Below are 18,101 nucleotides of genomic sequence, written 5' to 3'. Positions count from 1 at the left end.
AATGATTTATCAAACATTATCTTGTAGAGATGAGGTAATAGTCCCACCATATAAGGCAGTTGTAAGACCATATTTGGAATACTGTATTCAAGTACAAAGGCCTCACCTGAAAAAAATCAAATTTCTTGAAAGGATCCAAAGATGGGCAACTCACATGGTGAGATAGGCAAAGGGCAACCATATGAGGAAAGACTCATTGTGTGGGCTATAGAGCTTGGCAACTAGGCTCTTCAGAGGTGACCTGACTGAGGTTTATAAGGCTCTCAGAGGGGTTAGTAAAATGAATGAAGGCAAAATTTTCACTGCTATAAAGAATTCTAGAACTATGGAGCATAAATTCAAATTACAGGGGAAGAGGTTTAGATTAAATTGTAGAAAGTTTTCTTTTAGCCGTTGAGTCACTGATTGCTTGAACAGGTGCAATCACAGGTAGTTGAGGATGACATGTTGCATAAATTCAAAGGTCAACTGGTAGTTAAGGAGGGAAGCAAATAATATGTAATTTCATTATCTACTCTTTTTTTTTTTTTTTTGGCCAGTGCAGCAAAAGCCGGTGGCTTCCTTGCACTACATGGTATTACTACCACAAAAAATAAAATAAAATAAAATAACAGGAAATATTAAAAAATAAAACTGTTCAGCAATTTTCATAAATGCTTATGTACTACTACTGAGTTTCCTTTACTTATCCATCCTGGGTCTTTTTGACACAGTCCAAGTGCTTGTAACAATCTACTTTAATTATATTACTTTTTAATAAACTTTTTAAATTATTTTTAAGCATACAGAAGGGATTTTATCTGTCTATGTATTCTGTTAATAAATAAGAAAAATTATAATTTAGTAATAAATTAATAAAGGTGCATATTTTAACAGTAAAAAATTATCATATCTAATAGTACATGATTACTCTTAAGAGAAAAAGTACAGAAGATTCCTTACACAATAGCAATATCTCAATGCTTATATCATCCAAAACAGGTTGAGACCTGTAATGATCCACATGATCGCAAACTTAACAAAGTTGATTTTGTGCCTTTTAGATGAGGCTACTTGCTTATTATTTAAGTATGAAGATTTCAATGGGCTACTTGCCCATTGCAATCTTCATACAGGAGATCTAGTAATTTAAATGGAATAAGCTGTAGCCACTGGGAATTGCATATACTGAAGTTTAGACCTGTTCCAATGAACTAGTTCCTATTTCCACTATTTTATATGTCCACTGGAAGTTAAGTAAGTAAACTGGATAGTTCCATTCTGTAAATGAAATTATAAGGATATTAGTTAATAACCATATTTTCACAGATTATTCCAAAAAAAAAAGAATGCAAGCAGGAACTAAATGTGGATTCAAAAGTCATATTTGCTCTCTAGTGCAGTTTTTCTAACATTTAGTAGACCTGGTGCATCACAAAGTATTCCTTAATTTAGGCCAGGCATTCTCAGTGGGGCAAAAAATCGCAATCATGGGTATTAATGAAGACTTATTACAATGGTTTGTGGTCCTCCAAAGTTCAATCCTACGCGACGACATCTTATTCTTTAATTTCTCTCATTTTTTATGAGAGAAATGGGCAATATAATGGGCAATACACTGCATTGTGCACAGATATCTAGTTGCAAAAAATATTAGTCCAGTTCTTATCAATCTTTCAGTATAGTTATTAAAACCATCAATAAAATAAAATCACAAAGCAAATATGATCACCTTTTCAGAAAATTTTGTGTTGACAATGAAGAACAGTATGTGAGGCTTCTTTTACATACAGAAGTCAGATGGCTTTCTAAAGGAAACTGTCTAACAAGATTTTTATTAGGACTGAGTGAGGAATTCTGACAAAAGGAATATAGTAGGCGTGATTCAATTCAACCACTTTTCTTTTCATAGGTATTAAATGCCTAAGTGCTTTCATAGGTAATGTCTTTGCACTTTTCTGACAGCTGCGACCTAACGTAACATAACGATCCACACGATCACCTTTTCAGAACACACAAACAAATGACGATGAAATGATTCAGTCCTAGAAATTTGCAGAAATCATTGTGAAAAATGGTAGTGCTTATTCAGTTGCTGAGACTGTTATATGACCCACATTAGAGACTAATTTCAACAGTGATGCATCAAAATCCTTCCAGTATTTTAAAAGCATTGCCACTGAGCAATGATTCAATTCAAAGACGAATCAATGAGATGTCAGTTAACATTTAAGAGCAGCTAATTGACAAACTAAAAATGAGAAAATTTTATATTCAGATTGATGAATCCACAGCTACTGACGATAAGACCCTTCTAATTGCATATGTTCAGTATTTCGATGATGATTGTAAATTGCAAGAAGAGACATTGTTTGTAAAATCTTTAGGAACTGACTGTACTGGAGCACCCATTTTTGCTGCTGTAAAAACTTGGTTTGATGAAAAACAAGTACCATTGGAATATCTGATATCCTGTGCCACTGTGGTGTTACTTCCATGGTTGGAAAAAATAAAGGTTTTATAGCCCACCTAAAGGAAGTATGTCCCAAAGTTCTTGCAATACACTGCATTGTGCACAGAAATCATCTGGTTGCAAAAAATATTAGTCCAGTTCTTTATCAGTCTCTCAGTATAGTTATTAAAACCATCAATAAAATAAACTCACAAAGCAAATACGTCGCTTTTTCAGAAAAATTTGTGTTGATAATGAAGAACAGTATGTGAGGCTTCTTTTACATATAGAAGTCAGATGGCTTTCTAAAGGAAACTGTCTAACAAGATTTGTAAACCTTTTTGATGTGACAATTAGCTTTTTAGAAAGTGAAGGAGACACAGACTTAGCAAAGGAGATCAGCAAACACAAAAACAACATATACTATATGGCTTGGATTTTTCAAAAACTTAATGAAGTATCACTTCAACTTCAAGGGAAATTAATTACAGTGATAGACTGTAAACGCATATTAAAAGCCTTCACTGCAAAACTGGAAATATTTGAATGCAATTTAATGAGAAAACAATTTCATGGTATGCAAGAGTTAGCTGAAATCAGTGAATCTCTCACCGAGAATGACCTTAAGAATTATTCAGGTCATTTGTGTTCTTTAAAAGGTGAAATGAAAAATAGATTTTCAGATTTCTTTTCTTTTGAAGTGAAGCCATGGATGTTAGATCCAAATGGATGAAATGCTGGGTCTGCTAGTGAATAAATTCAAGAACTCATTGAATTAAAATGTAACAAAGAATGCAAATATAAATTTAAACAGGTGGAATGGCTCAGTTGTGGGGATAAAAAACAACTAAACTTCTTTATCCAACAATGTGGTCTGAAATGGCCAAAGTACTTCTTTGTTTTCCAAAAAGTTGAAAGTGGTTTTAGTTCAGTAAATAAAATATTACCAAAGGAAAGAAACAGAATTGATATATGTTCAAGAGGAGACATCAGAATTAAACATACTAACATCATACTGAACACTGAAGTTTTAGCTAAGAACCATCTGGCTCAGGGATCCCATTGAATGAAAAGAGTAAGTATAAAGTATTTTCTTGTTTAAAATTTCATGGGGGGGGAGGGGATTTAAGGAAAAAATTGTCTAAAAATTATTGCCCCCTTTAGGGGGCAATAATTAAATAAAGGTTGAGAAATACTGATTTAGGCAGAGCACCAGAGCAAATACGTGTGTATTTTTCTTTTACATTTTACTGTACCGAAATATTACAGTAGCATAATAATGATCCAGAAAATGAAATAAATAATATTTCACTCATATTTACACAGACAATACTTGTAAATAAATGATGTAAAAAAATTATTCCTCTGCATGGAATTCTAATGATGAGTACTCAGGAGCACCAAATGAGAAAACTTCTCTAGTGTATATGCTGGTTGACTCCATAAAAAAAAAAACATTAATTAATTAATTAATTAATAAAATAAAATTTATTTTATTACATCAAAATATTATGGTATGGTTTTCAGTTTTAATTTGTATCACTGATTTTTTTTAATTGGAGAAGTGTAGATAGTAAAAAATTCAGATCTCTCTACTGATATAAAATGTAACATATGCTTATTTGTTTTGTTAAAGTTAACTAAACAAAATTATATCACTTTCAACCCAAGCAGTGATTCGTATCACTGCTTGTGTTGGAAGTGAAGTAATCAGATAATGTTTTTGATTATTTTACTTAAAATTAAAAAAACTAAATATTTTTTTCTGGCTGCCGTTACTAAATATAATTTTCATTCTTGTACACAATGTCAAAATAAAGAATACCATTAAAAAAGGCTAAGTTTTGAACAATTTCTTGCCTTTTGACAAAAAAATTAGGTATTGAATGCAATGCCTATTTGTGAAATTTTTTGTCACTCACTAGAAGGTTAAGCAAAGGCAGAGTCTTTGACACTGTGATATTTACATGGCTTTTTTTTGTAAAAGAATAGGTGCCGGTACTCATTCTTTGTAAAAGAATAGGTGCCGGTACTCATTCTTTGCTATCAGCAAAAATTTAAAATTTATGAAAAGTTACAGTACACTAAAAATTTATTTCCTGATATTGTTACTTTAGTAGTAATTTTTTTGGAATAAGAACAGCAAATTAAGTACATTAACACAGTTTATTAAGCATAAATTTATTATTCAATTATACGAGGGGGGCTTTGCCCCCCTGCTCGCTGCACTCACTTCTTTTGATAAAATAAAATACTTAACAGTAGCTTTCGACACTGTGTAGGTCTCATTCTTAGCTATGAATACATAAATATGTTACATATGGAAATCAAGAATGGTACTGTGTGGTTATGTTAGATAAACAAAGCGCATGCACGAGGTTTATCTAGCACAAACACTCTTAAACAGAAGCTTGTTCTACTGCAATAAAACAAGCTTCTGTTAAGTATTTTAGTATTTGTTGCGTATTACCATGTAACCGCATCCCTCTTCTCCCATTGGCTGAATAAATATCACTAGGAGGAAAATTATTTTAATGTAATGAAAGATAAAAAAATAAGTAAAATGCGTAAAAAATAATAAATAAAGATTGGTAAAAAAAATTTCATAATAAAGATTTTATAGAATATTCCAAATTTTTGAGTTCTCACCCAACACACTATGCCAACTTCTTTTCTTGTTTGTTTGTGTTGCTGAATGACATTTCCAAAGCAGCCATGAATCGACGTATGTCGATTCATGGCTGCTTAGTGTATAGTGGCAGACAAAAAAACTGCATCATTTGTGAATTTTGCAAATAATGTGTTTTGCACTGCATTGTGTGTTGCAGAAATGTTCAAAATGCATTTGTTAGATGGGATATATATCTCTGTGAATGAAATCCAATAAAAAGACTCCATCTGATATACCTACTTGCTATAAATATCTTTCCAAAGGGTAAAATATGTAATTAATGGAAATATGAAAAATCATGATAACCAAACATACATTTTATTGCATTTATGTGTACAAACTGAAATCACAAGTTAATGTAATAGTATTATGTACTGCAAATCAGCAAAATAAGTCCTCAATATGTTGTTGTTCCTCCTCAAGCTGCAATTACAGCCTTGCAACGATCTGGCATAGAGTTAATCAACTTCTGGATATAAGGTTGCCCAATTTTGTGGTACCACACCCTTACAATGCTCTCCTGCCACTGAATCTTACTTGTTGGCTTCTTCTGAGCAATTTTAGATGACATTATGTACCAGCAATTTTCAATAGGGTTCAAATGTGGGCTGTTTCCAGGCCAGTCCAACACTGCAATGCCAGCATTTCTGAGGTATTACTGCACTTTAAGGAATAAGTAATGTTTTTGGAATAAGAACAGCAAATTAAGTATTAACGCACAGTTTATTAAGCATAAATTTATTATTCAAGTATACTGGGGGGTTTTGCCCCCTGCTCGCTGCAAAAGAAAAATGAGGGAAGACAATGGTGTAAGTATGTTTCTGCAAGACAAGAAGACAAACTCATCATTAAATCTAAATAGCATAAAACTTACTAATTTTGCTGTGTGGCAAGGTGCTGAGTCCTGTTGGAAAATGCAGTTTTGGACATCTGTGTTGTGATCCCTAATAATGAATTTCAGGCACTCCTCCAAGATAGTAGTGTAGGTTTCCACATTCACTGTTCCGTTAATAAACTTATTTCGCCCCACCCCTTTGTTTGTTATGCACCCCCAGACCATCTGACCGGCAGGTACTTTATAGTCGGTGTTACGCAATCAGGATGGTATGCCTCCAATTTTCGTCTTTTGACATATCACTTCCCATCTGAGCCAGGCAGGTTGAATTTTTTTGATTCGTCAGAAAAGACGACAGTGTCCCATTGCCCTTTTGTCCATGAAACATGTGTTTTAGCCCCACCAAGTCGCTTCTTCCTATTTGTTGGGTCAACAAAGGCTTCTTCTTGGGCCGATAGGCATGCAGACCACATTCCAAAAGCCGTCTTTGGATAGTTCGTGCACTTGTTTCAACACCAGAGGCCATCTCAAAGTCCAGTTTTAGATCAGGAGCACTTCAGATTATGAAGGCATAGCCATTTCAAATATCGATCTTGGAAAGGCATAGTCACTCTCTTACAGCCTGATCCAGGTCTTCTCTTCGCATCACTGCTTTCACGCTTTAATTTCAGAACCCCGGATACTGTTGACTGGTGGCAGCCTATTTTATCAGAGATGGCACACATAGAAAGCCCTTCCTGGGCCAGCGCAACAGCTACACTTTTTTTCCTTGGTGTCAATTGAACATATGGAGCCATGCTTACACCTCTGCAAAACAAGATACTAATGAGCGTGTATACCTTTCCAATGCCGTATTTATAGAAAGGGCTGATGCAATGCCTTGCAATTACTGTCTGATTTTGCAATTACTGTCTGATTGCAACAGACAGTAATTGCAATTACCTTGCAATTACTGTCTGTTGCAATATCTGTGCTTTGCCACAAACAAAATGACTAATCAAACAATACCTTATACGTTTCACTACAAATGTTACTTTTTTTTAAGATGATGCAGTGTTTTTGTCCGCCACTGTATTTGCTGGATCAAAGCGTGTCAGCAGTGGGTCTACAATTTTAAGAAATGGTAGTGAAGAAATTGTTTTTGTCATCAACAAAGCTCTGGTTGGGCTGATGTTCAGATTCATTTGTGAAAATCCTTGTTCACATTCACTTGATATCGTACTCAGAGCATTTATCAAGTGCTCTTCAATTTTACTGAAACCGTCTTTTCGATTAGGTATTCTCGAAATCCATGAATTGTATCTCTTTCATTTAACTGAAGCCTAATTGACAATCTTCTAACTTCATTCTCACCAAATGCCAACATTTCATGTTTAGAAGGTTTAATACCTTCATTATCCTCATTTTCCTTCTCTTGTTATCGATATTGTCACTAGTTCTTAAATTTGAATTTTTTCATTTCTTTCCTTTTTTTTTTAACTGTCCAAAATATTGTTGTCATTTGGATATTCAGCTACTGTGACCATGTAAACAGAGATAGGGTAAATTTACGGAAAAATGTGGATAACACACTTCCGCGAAACAACAGATTATTTGTTTGGGTAAAAGTAAATCACTTTTTATACTTCCTAAGCAGTAATTATATGTAACTTCGATATAAAAGGCCTTAACATCACATATTTTTTATCATAAAACAAGTAGAACTCTCCTTGCTTAAAGCAGCAAAACTCACTTTAATTTCTAAATGTTAACTCTTTAGTTGCTGTGTGGTGAACAGTAGTCCTACAGAATACTTAAAATTCATGCCCATGATTGGAACTCCTACCTACCCTAATTTAAAGTTTCCACGTGATCTGAAATCACATGGAAACTATGGATGGCTGATGTCTAAGTAATTTGGGTGCAAATTCATCTGGAGGAAAGTATTCATCTACATGACAATTCTCGTTATGTTTTGACTCCAGAATACAGCACCCTGTTCACTGTGTAATCATGCAGTTATTTTATTCCTATCTCATTATTATTTTGGCATCAATTCTAGAGTCCAATGTTCCTGTGTGCCGTGTAATCATGCAATTATTTTATTTTATTTATTATTTTTTTTTTTATGTAAACCCCAAACACGAAAGGTATTAGAACCTATAGTACTTAGTACAGTCGGTCCTCGTATAACACGTGTTTACATTACACGAATTCGATCATACACGATTTATAAATAGGGGAACGTTATCTTATATAACACGAACCGAATTCGCTTACACACGATTCGCCTTTGTGTTTACAAGAAATGGCAGTCGAACGCGGAATCAGCCAACTGAACGCAACACGATAGGAATGGAGATTCTGAAAATGTATTTATGTGTTTTATATCAGTGAAGGGGAAAGACATTTCACCATAATAACGTAAAACCAACACAATTCCAGCTATCGATATAATAGCAAATGCAATTATATGGAGTTTACTACCAGTTTATAACAGATTCCACTAGCAGAAACGCAACTGGAAATTGTTTTTATTGTTTTATGGTAGTAATCCCCAGAAATGTGCTTTAGTAAAATGTGAGGTGTTAATAGTGTATCTCGGCCTTTACGGTGTTGTTTATTCAGTTGCTATACACGCGCAGCTTTGTTTATGTGTATTAAGCGTGCCTCCTCGTTTTGTAATTGTGCTTTGTTCCCTAAAAATGAGTAAAATACTTAATAAACGGTAAAAGGTATGAAAAGGAAGTGTTCTGGCTAAGACACTGCCGATTCAGAGAAAAAAAAAACAATATCGATAAACAGAGGCAGACTGGATCAAAAATTCTTAACCGGGAAAATTTATAGTGGCCCCATACTACGGTTTATGGCCAAAATCACACCGGCCTCCGGCCCACCGTGGTTCCCCCCGTAAGGCTTCTGTCCGCCTCTGTCAATAGAGAAAAAATATGAAATTGTGAAACGCTTTGAGCGAAATGAAAGGCCATGTGATATTGCACGTGCTATAGACCTAAATGAGGCAACGCCGAGAATTACAAAGAATGCAGAGAAAATAAAAACAACTTTCATAGCGGGAACAACTCAAAGTGTAATTAAAAACCATTAGATTAAGACACAAGAATTGGAAGAGATGGAACGGCTGTCATCTCTTTCGATAGAAAATCAAACAAAAAGCAAGTTTGCTTACGATAGAAGCAAAAGCATTAGCCAATATTTTATTACGACTTACGTATTATAAAATACGTAAGTATTTTATTACGACTATTTTATTTAATATAATAATTTTTTAGTATTAAAAAATACTAAAAATACTTTATTATAATATTGTTATTACGTATTTTAATCGATTAAAATTACCCGATTGTTTATTGTTTGGTAATGTTTTGGTTCCAAATGTGTGTTCAATCTTGGGTGGTCGGCACCTAACCCTACTTTTCCCATAGGGCCTGTTGTTTATATTGCACGATTTCGCATTGCATGAGGGTTTCTAGGAACGCAACTATCGTGCTATACGAGGACAGACTGTACCGTGCTTCGGTTGGAGATTGAGAAGACGAAAGAAGATATTTGTTGACATTGGACTTGAACTTCTGTAGACTGTAATTTTCAGGAAATACATATGAAGGAAGGTTGTTCCAGAAAATGGCAGTTGAATGAATAAACGAGGAAGATGAAAAGTTGGTTCTGTGAGTTTGAAGTTGGACAGTAATTGGATGTTGGCTGCACGTGTTCGGACTGTTTTGAAAGAGAGAGAGTGGGAATTACAGAAGCCAATTCAGAAGAACAGTGCCCATGGAAGTATCTGTAGAAGACGCATGCAGCAGAAACAGTACGTCTATGAGAAAGCGAGTGGAGAGACTCTGTTAGAGATGAATCATTAATTAACCTAACTGCCCTCTTCTGAATGGAATCAAGAAGCCTGAGAGAGGTTTTGGGGGCACCACCCCAGATGTGGGAACAGTATTCCATGGCAAGGCGGATTTGCGATTTATACAGAGTGAGCAGCTGTTGGGAAGAAAAGTAACGCTGAGAGCGAAAGAGAAAACCAAGTTTTTTAGATGCAGAGGAAGCAATATTTGTAATGTGCTTGTGCCAAGAGAGATTAGAAGTCAGGGTAATCCCCAAAAGAGATATATCATTTTACCTAGAAATCGGAGTGTCACTAAAGATAAGCATAGGAGCAGAAGAATCCTTTTTACGAGATATTTAGAAGGATTGAAATCAACTAAATTATCTTTGCCGCACTGGAGAATTACCCGAAAATCGGCATTTAAGGAATTGGTAGCAGATTTTTGAGAAGTTGAAGCTGATTGAGCAGGACAAGGTTTCTCAAAATGGAAAGTGGAATGCAATGTGCTATCATCGGCAAAACTATGGATAGGATTTCCAGTCAATGGAAGAAGGTCATTAATATAAAAGAGGAAAAGAGTAAGAGAAAGAACTGCACCGTGGGGGACACCGGCATTAGTGGAGAAGTTAGAACACAGAGAGCCATCTGCCATCACCCTCAGTGAGCGATCAGAGAGAAAACTGGATAACCACTTACTAAAAACAGTTGGCAAATCATAAGATGGAAGCTTGTTTAGAAGCCCTTTATGCCAAACATGATCAAAAGCCTTTGAGATGTCAAGAGCAACTACTTGTGTTTCACCGAACCTTTCCATTGAATTAGTCCATAAATAGGTAACATAAGCCAGAATATCACCAGTGGATCAACACTGACTGAATCCATATTGGCGATCGTAGATCAGATGGAAGGTTTCTAGGCAGTTTAAGAGTTGGCGGTTAATTGACTTCTCCATTACTTTAGAAAGAGTAGAATTAATTGCAATGGGACGATAACTGGATGGAAGGGATTTGTCACAATTTTTAGGAACTGGCTGGATATGAGCAAATTTCCAAGCAGAAAGAAAAACACCTTTGGAATAAGAAAGTGAAAAATGGCAGTAAAGAATAGGAGTAAGTTCAAGAGCACAGGTTTTGAGAACAAGTAGAGAAATACCATCGGGACCTGGAGCTTTCTTAGCATCAAGATTTGTCAAAATCCTTCTGACGGAAGACCGCAGGACGCATTGAATGGCACATGTTGGGAATGGTGGGAAGTGTTTTACCAAGATCATTAATACATGAGTTGGAAGAAAAATGGGATGCTAGCAAGTTAGCTTTATCCTTGGCTGATGGAAGAGGTGGAAGCAGAGATGGGCAAAAGTTGTAGCCAATAGCTTTGGCAAAAGACCAGAATGCTCAGCTACTATTAGGGCAAGAAGCAAGTTTTCTACTCTTAGCCTGTTCAAACTCTAGTTTGAACTGATTAATAACTGCTTTACAATTGTTGCAAGCTTTGGTGTAGGCAGAAAATGAAACTGGAGAATTAGAAAAAAGCCAATTACGATATGCAACATTCTTCTTTTGAACAGCCTTAGCACATTTATTGGAAAATCAAGGACATATGCACAAGTATTTAAAGGACGAGATTTTAAAGTGGAGTGAGGGATAAAGGATTCCATGCCTGCAAAAATAAATTCACTGACATGATCTGAGCAAACGTTGACATCAGAAGTTTTGAAACAGTAATCCGACCAAGGAAAAGAAGTCTTGCGGGTCATCCCATTTTGCATTCTTGTAATGCCAAACAACACGAGGTTGGGAATAGCCATGAGATAAAGGTTCCATTGGAGAAGAGACGATCACCATGTTGTGATCTGAAGTGCCTAAAGGACCTCTCACTTCAACCATGTACTTAGAAGGGTTGTTTGTGAGAAAAAGATCAAGCATATTGGCTGTATGATTAGGATTGTCCGGTATTCTTGTAGGTAAATGAACAATCTCTGCAAGGTCATTAGTAATTGCAAAAGCCTCAGCATCTCGACTAGCTGGGTCGTGTGACCAGAAAACAGAAGCCTGCTGGAGTTGTGAACATTAAAATCACCAAGGAAAACTACCTCACTGTTAGGAAACTTGGGCTGGAGAAAGTCAAGTTGGAAAGAGAGGAAGTCAAAGAGCTCCAAGTGATTAGTGGAGTTGGGAGAACGGTAGAGACAACGGAAGAATTTGACATAATGAGGTAGAGAGATTTTAAGCCAGAGAAGATCAAAGAGAGGAGATTCCAAATTGCCAAGTCTCTGACAGAGAATATCAGAACGGACATATGCACAAGTACCACTTTTGAGGTGAAAGGAATCATACAGCGAATAATTTGGGCATCTGAGATGAGCAGTAGTTGAATCAACTGATAACTGAAATTCTGTCAGAAAACGTACATGGGGTTTGGCAGACTGCAAGTGGAAATGGACATCGTTGAGATTAGAATTGAGACCATGTATATTTGTGAAATGAATTAGGAAGTGCATGGGAGGTTTAGATCTTTTCGCAGATAAGCTTGCTTTATTTGTTTGACAATTCATGGTGTATTCAATAGTAAGAAAAAGTGGGTGGGACATGCTGTATGAAGTAATGAAATTTTTGGATATGGCATACACACGGTAAGAATATACCCAGATCCTTGACATAATGTGGCCTCGACAATGCTCTCCGCATACACACTACTCGGACTCCCTCCAGTCACTATCTGGCAGTGCAGAGGTAGCAAGATTATACACTATCTAATCCAGAAGCCTCCTAGAGAGGTACCAATAGGTTCAGTCCGGTGTACTAACTAGCGGCAGGCCTGTGAACACCATTTTAGAGCTGTACCCTCGAAATGTAGGGAATACTGGATCTCACCACGATGTTCATCATAAAGTCATCAATCATACTGCATGATGGAAGAGATAGGGAAAGGTTGACCGGAACTTAGCTCTAGAGACTAAACATGGATTCCACCACTTCAAGCCTCCAATAAGCAACGTGGTGGTATTGCACCTGTTGATGAGAGTCATCTACCACCTAGTACTGCCTGGTAACATAGAGGGGTGGCATTCCTCCATGTGGCATGGGCGCCACATCTCGACCCCTGCTTACGTTGGTTCACACTTGGGTGGTCACCCACCATGTACTTACGGATGGAGGTTATACCCAGGATTACTAACAGTCCCACCATCGTGAAGGTGCAAGCAGAGGATTTGGCTGTCACAGACCGTCCGGACTTTGCTGAAATTGGGTCCACTTGACTTGAGTGTCACCCGAATATCAGTTCCATCAGCGTTTTAGACTCCCAGGTAGCAAGTACAGCTTGTCTGGCATATCTGAGAGAATGTCTGTGACAACCTCAAGGACTTCTATGAAATTTTAAATTAGGGTAGGTCGGAGTTCCAATCATGGGCATGAATTTTAAGTATTCTGGAGGACAACTGGTCATCACACAGCAACTAAAGAGTTAATTTATGTGTAATGAGATGTTGAGTTGTAAAAGAATTAGTGCAAGTGATTTTAGTGCCGAGAGTGAAGCAGTGAATTAATGAATGTACAGATTATAAAAGTGCAGTTGGGGGAGAGGGGACCCTTCAAATCTGAGAGATGCTGGAAAGATAATTTCACAACTTCTATGTTTCAAAAAGAAGCAGAGTCCAGTATTCAAGATTGCGGAAAAATTTTTAGTCACTTATAAATCAATGGACTACAAGATGAAAGTCAACAAATGCTTATTAGTTTAAAAATACTAAGTTTCAACATGCACAAAAAATGAAACTTCTGCCACCTTAAATGCTTTTCAAAGAACTTTGGTGCACCAAGTGAAGAACAGGGTGACAGATTCTGCAATGATAAGACAATGTAAAAAAGATACGAGGGTAAATGGAATGAGGCAGTGATGGCAATAATGAACTGATGCTTTGAAAAGAGATTTATGTGATCAACGTAAGAGTTTAAAAAAGTAATAATTCATATGTCAAAAAAAAAAAAAAAAAAAAAAATGTTGAACCACTAAATAAAATATTTATATTTAGTGAGAATAGCCAAATACCTATAGAATATCTTAATATTGTACATATTAACAACCCCCCCCCCCTTCAGTATAGAGTATCTTATTATTCTATAGTAGACTGAAAACTGTCTACTAAATATATGAAATACATATTTTTTGCTGTAGGTAGTGTGTTTTTCATTTTATGTGGAAAAAAAAAAAAAAAAAACAATAATTATGTGGGTTAAATTATAACTCACATAATTATAACTCTCATATTTAAATTATAAAGTCAATTACAAATTCAGAATTATCACCTAAAAATCATGCATTAGTTCATTTGTATTAAAGTCTGTAGCTGAGTGGTCAGAGCGGGAGTGCAGTAGCACACGCTCTTCGAGAAGACCCCGACTGCTAAATATGGTCGATCTACCAACATGCACTGGATCAATGTGGCAAATTATGGTCCATTTCCCCTCAACATGAATCGTTGTGGGGGGGGGGGGTGGCTTCCATCCTGCAGTGGATTGATAATGGCTGCAGTTTATCTTTTTTTTTATTAAAGCAGAAAGATCTTTTTTTAAACGTATACCAATATTATAAATAATAATAATATCATCATCATTAATTTTATAATCAAACTTAACTTTTCAGAAGATTTTATTTTTAATTTTGTCAATATTGCTAATAAAAAAGTTTCATATACTGTATATATTGTAGCTATAATATATTCCACAGCAGTAACTGTGTTCAGAAAATTAAGAGTGCACATTTCTTTCAGTATCCCTATGGATTATGCTGTTTATGTACTGGTCAATAGGAGCACTTTTCACCCTAGTTGACCTTAATGGGCATCCAAAATTCATCACAAAATATAAGATACAAGATTCTGTTTATCCTGTAAGTCACTGTAAACAAATCACTGTAGATAATTTGATTATGATTGTAACCATTTTATTATGATTTTAACCATGTTTAAATTTTGATTGACAAAGGCAGACATGTTTGTTGTCCCTCTTGGTTAAATACTGTACAGGGTATATATTTCATTTCATTTCAGTAAAATCTGGTCACTTTGTTACTTTTCTTTCTTTTTTTTCTGTAATCATTAATATTGTAATTAGAGCTGATAATGTGGTTGTGGTTGGTTGGTTGTGTTTTATTGGCGCATTAGCAACTAAGGCTATAATGTGCCAAAATCTGGTCATAAAAAAAGTGATAATATGGCTGTATGTGAAAATTCCTACTGAAATTTAGTTTTTCTGGTTATAATGTTATTTTAATAAACTTGTTAAAAAAAACAAACTGATAAGTAAAAATCTCTGGCTTTTAATTACAATATTAAGTAATATTATTTATAAAATTAGAGATGCTAATCTTGATTGCACACACAGCAAGATATTTCCATGACTGTCAAATTCTTCCATACTGAAAAAACAACTTGCCCTGCAAAAAAAAAAAAAAACCTTTTAAAGCAATGATATAAATTATAAATTTTTAAGGTATTGAAAATGGTATATACAAGTTAGTCCATAATCAGGTTACTCAGAAGGCTCTGCAAGATAAAGCGAATTGAGAAGTCATTGGCAAAGGATACCAAGTAAAGTGGCATAGAATTCTTTGGTTATATTCCCATTAGAAGGAAAGAGATGAATCACATCATCCAATATGAATGATCCCATAGAGGTTGCCAACAAAATGAATGGGAATAAAACTGGGAATAAAGGCATAAAGCTAATAAGAAAAGGCAGCTGGAAGAGATACTGTTGCAGCTAATGGTAAACTACATGCTTCTGGGCTGATGAAATCTATCCAAATTGAGATTTTGTCAATTACAGAACAGGAAGGGGTGGTTATGCTGTTCAGAAGCATATAAGTCTAAGGCAGTCCATCCAGTTGATGTGGCTAGCCAGGGAAATGTGTCAGTTTGGCACATAAGCACTGGGAAAACAAAAATGGGAGCAGGAGTGTGTTATAGGCTTATTGAGTGTGATGAGTCTGGAGAGATATACAGACAAACAGAGCGGGCCAGTATATCAGAATATCTTATAGTGAAGATTTTAACTTTCCAAATATTGATTGGAACTTTCAGTGGGGTCACTCGCACACTCGCAAGACTTTTGTGGATTAACTGGATGACTTTTTTTACAGCAGCATGTTAGAGAGGAAACAAGAGAAAGCAATACTCTTGATTTGATTATCAGTAGTGACCCTTCACACATTATGAGTTGCTGCTCAAAGAACAACTAGGTGGAAGCGATCACAGTGTATTGATGTGGGAATTACTTAAAGATGAAACTGCCATCAAGGGCGAAGGGAAGAGCTAATGCTCCTGTAATGAGTGCATTAGTAGTGGCATATGACGCAAGAAAAAAAGCTTATACATCAGCCAAAAAAAAAACAAAAAAAAAAAAAAAAAAAGATTCATTTCACACATATCTAGTTGTTCTAAAAGGTTGTCCAGTTCTTCCTTGAATTTATTTAAGCTGTCAACTTGCACAATGACAGATGGACATTTGTTCCAGCAATCAACTATCTGCTGGCTAAAGACAAACTTCCACACATCTATTCTACAACTGTTTTTCCTCAATTTGAATCTATGGCCCCCTCAGGTTTGTAATTTGAGCACACATTCCCACATCCTCCTGAAGTAAACAAATACAGTGTGTATGCTCACTTATGCCTAAGTCACTAACTTAGCAAAGAATGATCCATGGCTTGTAAGAAAGAATGTTGTCAGTAGAGTTGAATTGAACCAATGTGGCAGTCCCCTACCTTCCTTGTTCACAACGTGGAAGAATTTTTAGTACACTTCATTCTGTACTACCATTTCATCAGTCCAGATATGGTTTTTCTCCTGCTTATAACCTGCCTTGCAATCTATCACTACGCCCATTATTTCATAGGGGTTTGTCACTGCTGCTGCAGTTAACATGTGTTTCTAAAAAGAACTAAATCTATAGGCAAGTGTACAGTTACAATCTGCAGCACATTGTTTGACAGTTTGGCAGAACACAGACAGTTCAATAACATCGTTCACTGTAGAGTACATTTTCCTGACATTTATAGTTTGCAAGGCACAGTCTAACCAAACATGCACTCTGTACATGACAATTGTTAGGAAAATGCAGTCATATATAGGGCTTCTAACAACTTTCCTCTGATTCCCCACTCCTTTCTTGTGACTCTAACAATCATGTGCACACAATTCCGAAGCTTTTCTGCTTCCCATATGCAGTATTTTGCATTTGTTAATGTTAAGCTTCAGTTACCACTTCTGAGTCCATCTGCCTAATTTTGTAGATCTTATTGTAATAGCACACCTCGATCAGTCATTAACCACCCTTCCAACCTTTATATAATCTGCAAAGCTTAGACATTAAGCCATTAATGATACTCATAAAGGCATAGCAACCTTCATCAATATTATTAATAAATATTTTTTGTTGTATAAGCTTCTTGCATCATTTGCTACTACTAATACTAACTTAACTATATTAAAAGAAACAGCAAGAGAGCAAAATCAAAATTATAGCCTTTGGCTATAATACTGAGAGAATATTTAGATTCAGGGAAGTCTCTGCAGACTGGACATGTACATAAGTCCCTTCCTATTCATAAAGGTGGTTAAAATGATTTTTCCTTTCACAGAAGTCAGATCTACAGGTCTGACTTCTGTGAAAGGTAAAATATGAGGATAATAGGAAAACAAACAATTCAAATCAACTGATCATCAACAGCATGGATTTTCTGAGGGCAGATGATATCTGACTAATCTGATTAGTTGTAATGGTGTTGTCACAAAGGAATTAAAAGTAAAGAATAATTGTGATATCATATACTTATATTTCAGTAAAGTTTTTGATGGTACATTTATACACACCGAAAGGACAGAATTCATGGGATACCTGGTGGTTTCTAGGCAAAGCGACGTTGTCACTCCCCCCTTGCTAGTGGTCGAACCCACCGCTTGGCAAGTATATAAGTACACTGCATTCATGTAGACTGCAATGCATCAGTATGGATAAACGTAGTGAGTTAACAGACTTTGAACGAGGGATGATAGTGGGTGCCCAATGAATGGGTCACTGTATTGCGGAGGTGGTATGGAAATTGCACTATCCCCGTTTGCTAGTATCAGAGTGTATCAGGAATACGCCATTTCTGGAATAACATCTCTTCATGGACAGTGCTGTGGGCGGAGAAAGGTGGTGGATGAACATGGCTGTCAATGTCTGTCTCGCATTGTTTCAGCCAACTGGAGAGTGACAGTGGCACAAATCACTGCCCACTTCAACGAGGAAGGTGCCAGAAACGTTTCCACCAAGACCATCAGGCAATCATT

The 18,101-nt window shown here is 35.9% G+C and overlaps 1 protein-coding gene across 2 annotated transcripts in view; it reads right to left on the bottom strand.

Annotated features, from left to right (window-relative positions):
- Positions 1–1,130: 1,130 nt before the first annotated feature.
- LOC150080786 (pre-mRNA splicing factor cwf19l2) overlaps positions 1,131–18,101 on the bottom strand; it is a 315,168-nt gene continuing 298,197 nt past the window's right edge. The window contains exon 17 of one of the 2 annotated variants that reach the window (XM_090381845.1): positions 1,131–1,260. The gene's annotated coding sequence lies outside the window, so the exon portion shown is untranslated. Of the gene's footprint in view, positions 1,261–15,118; positions 15,203–18,101 lie in introns of those variants that run through there. The other variant, XM_090381844.1, reaches the window with a different exon arrangement.

Source organism: Mastigoproctus giganteus, chromosome 9, assembly GCF_048544385.1.
Source record: "Mastigoproctus giganteus isolate SK-2022 chromosome 9, ASM4854438v1, whole genome shotgun sequence".
NCBI lineage: Eukaryota > Metazoa > Arthropoda > Arachnida > Uropygi > Thelyphonidae > Mastigoproctus > Mastigoproctus giganteus.
The sequence above is the reverse complement of the archived record's forward strand: the minus strand, read 5'-3'. Positions and strand labels throughout refer to the sequence as shown.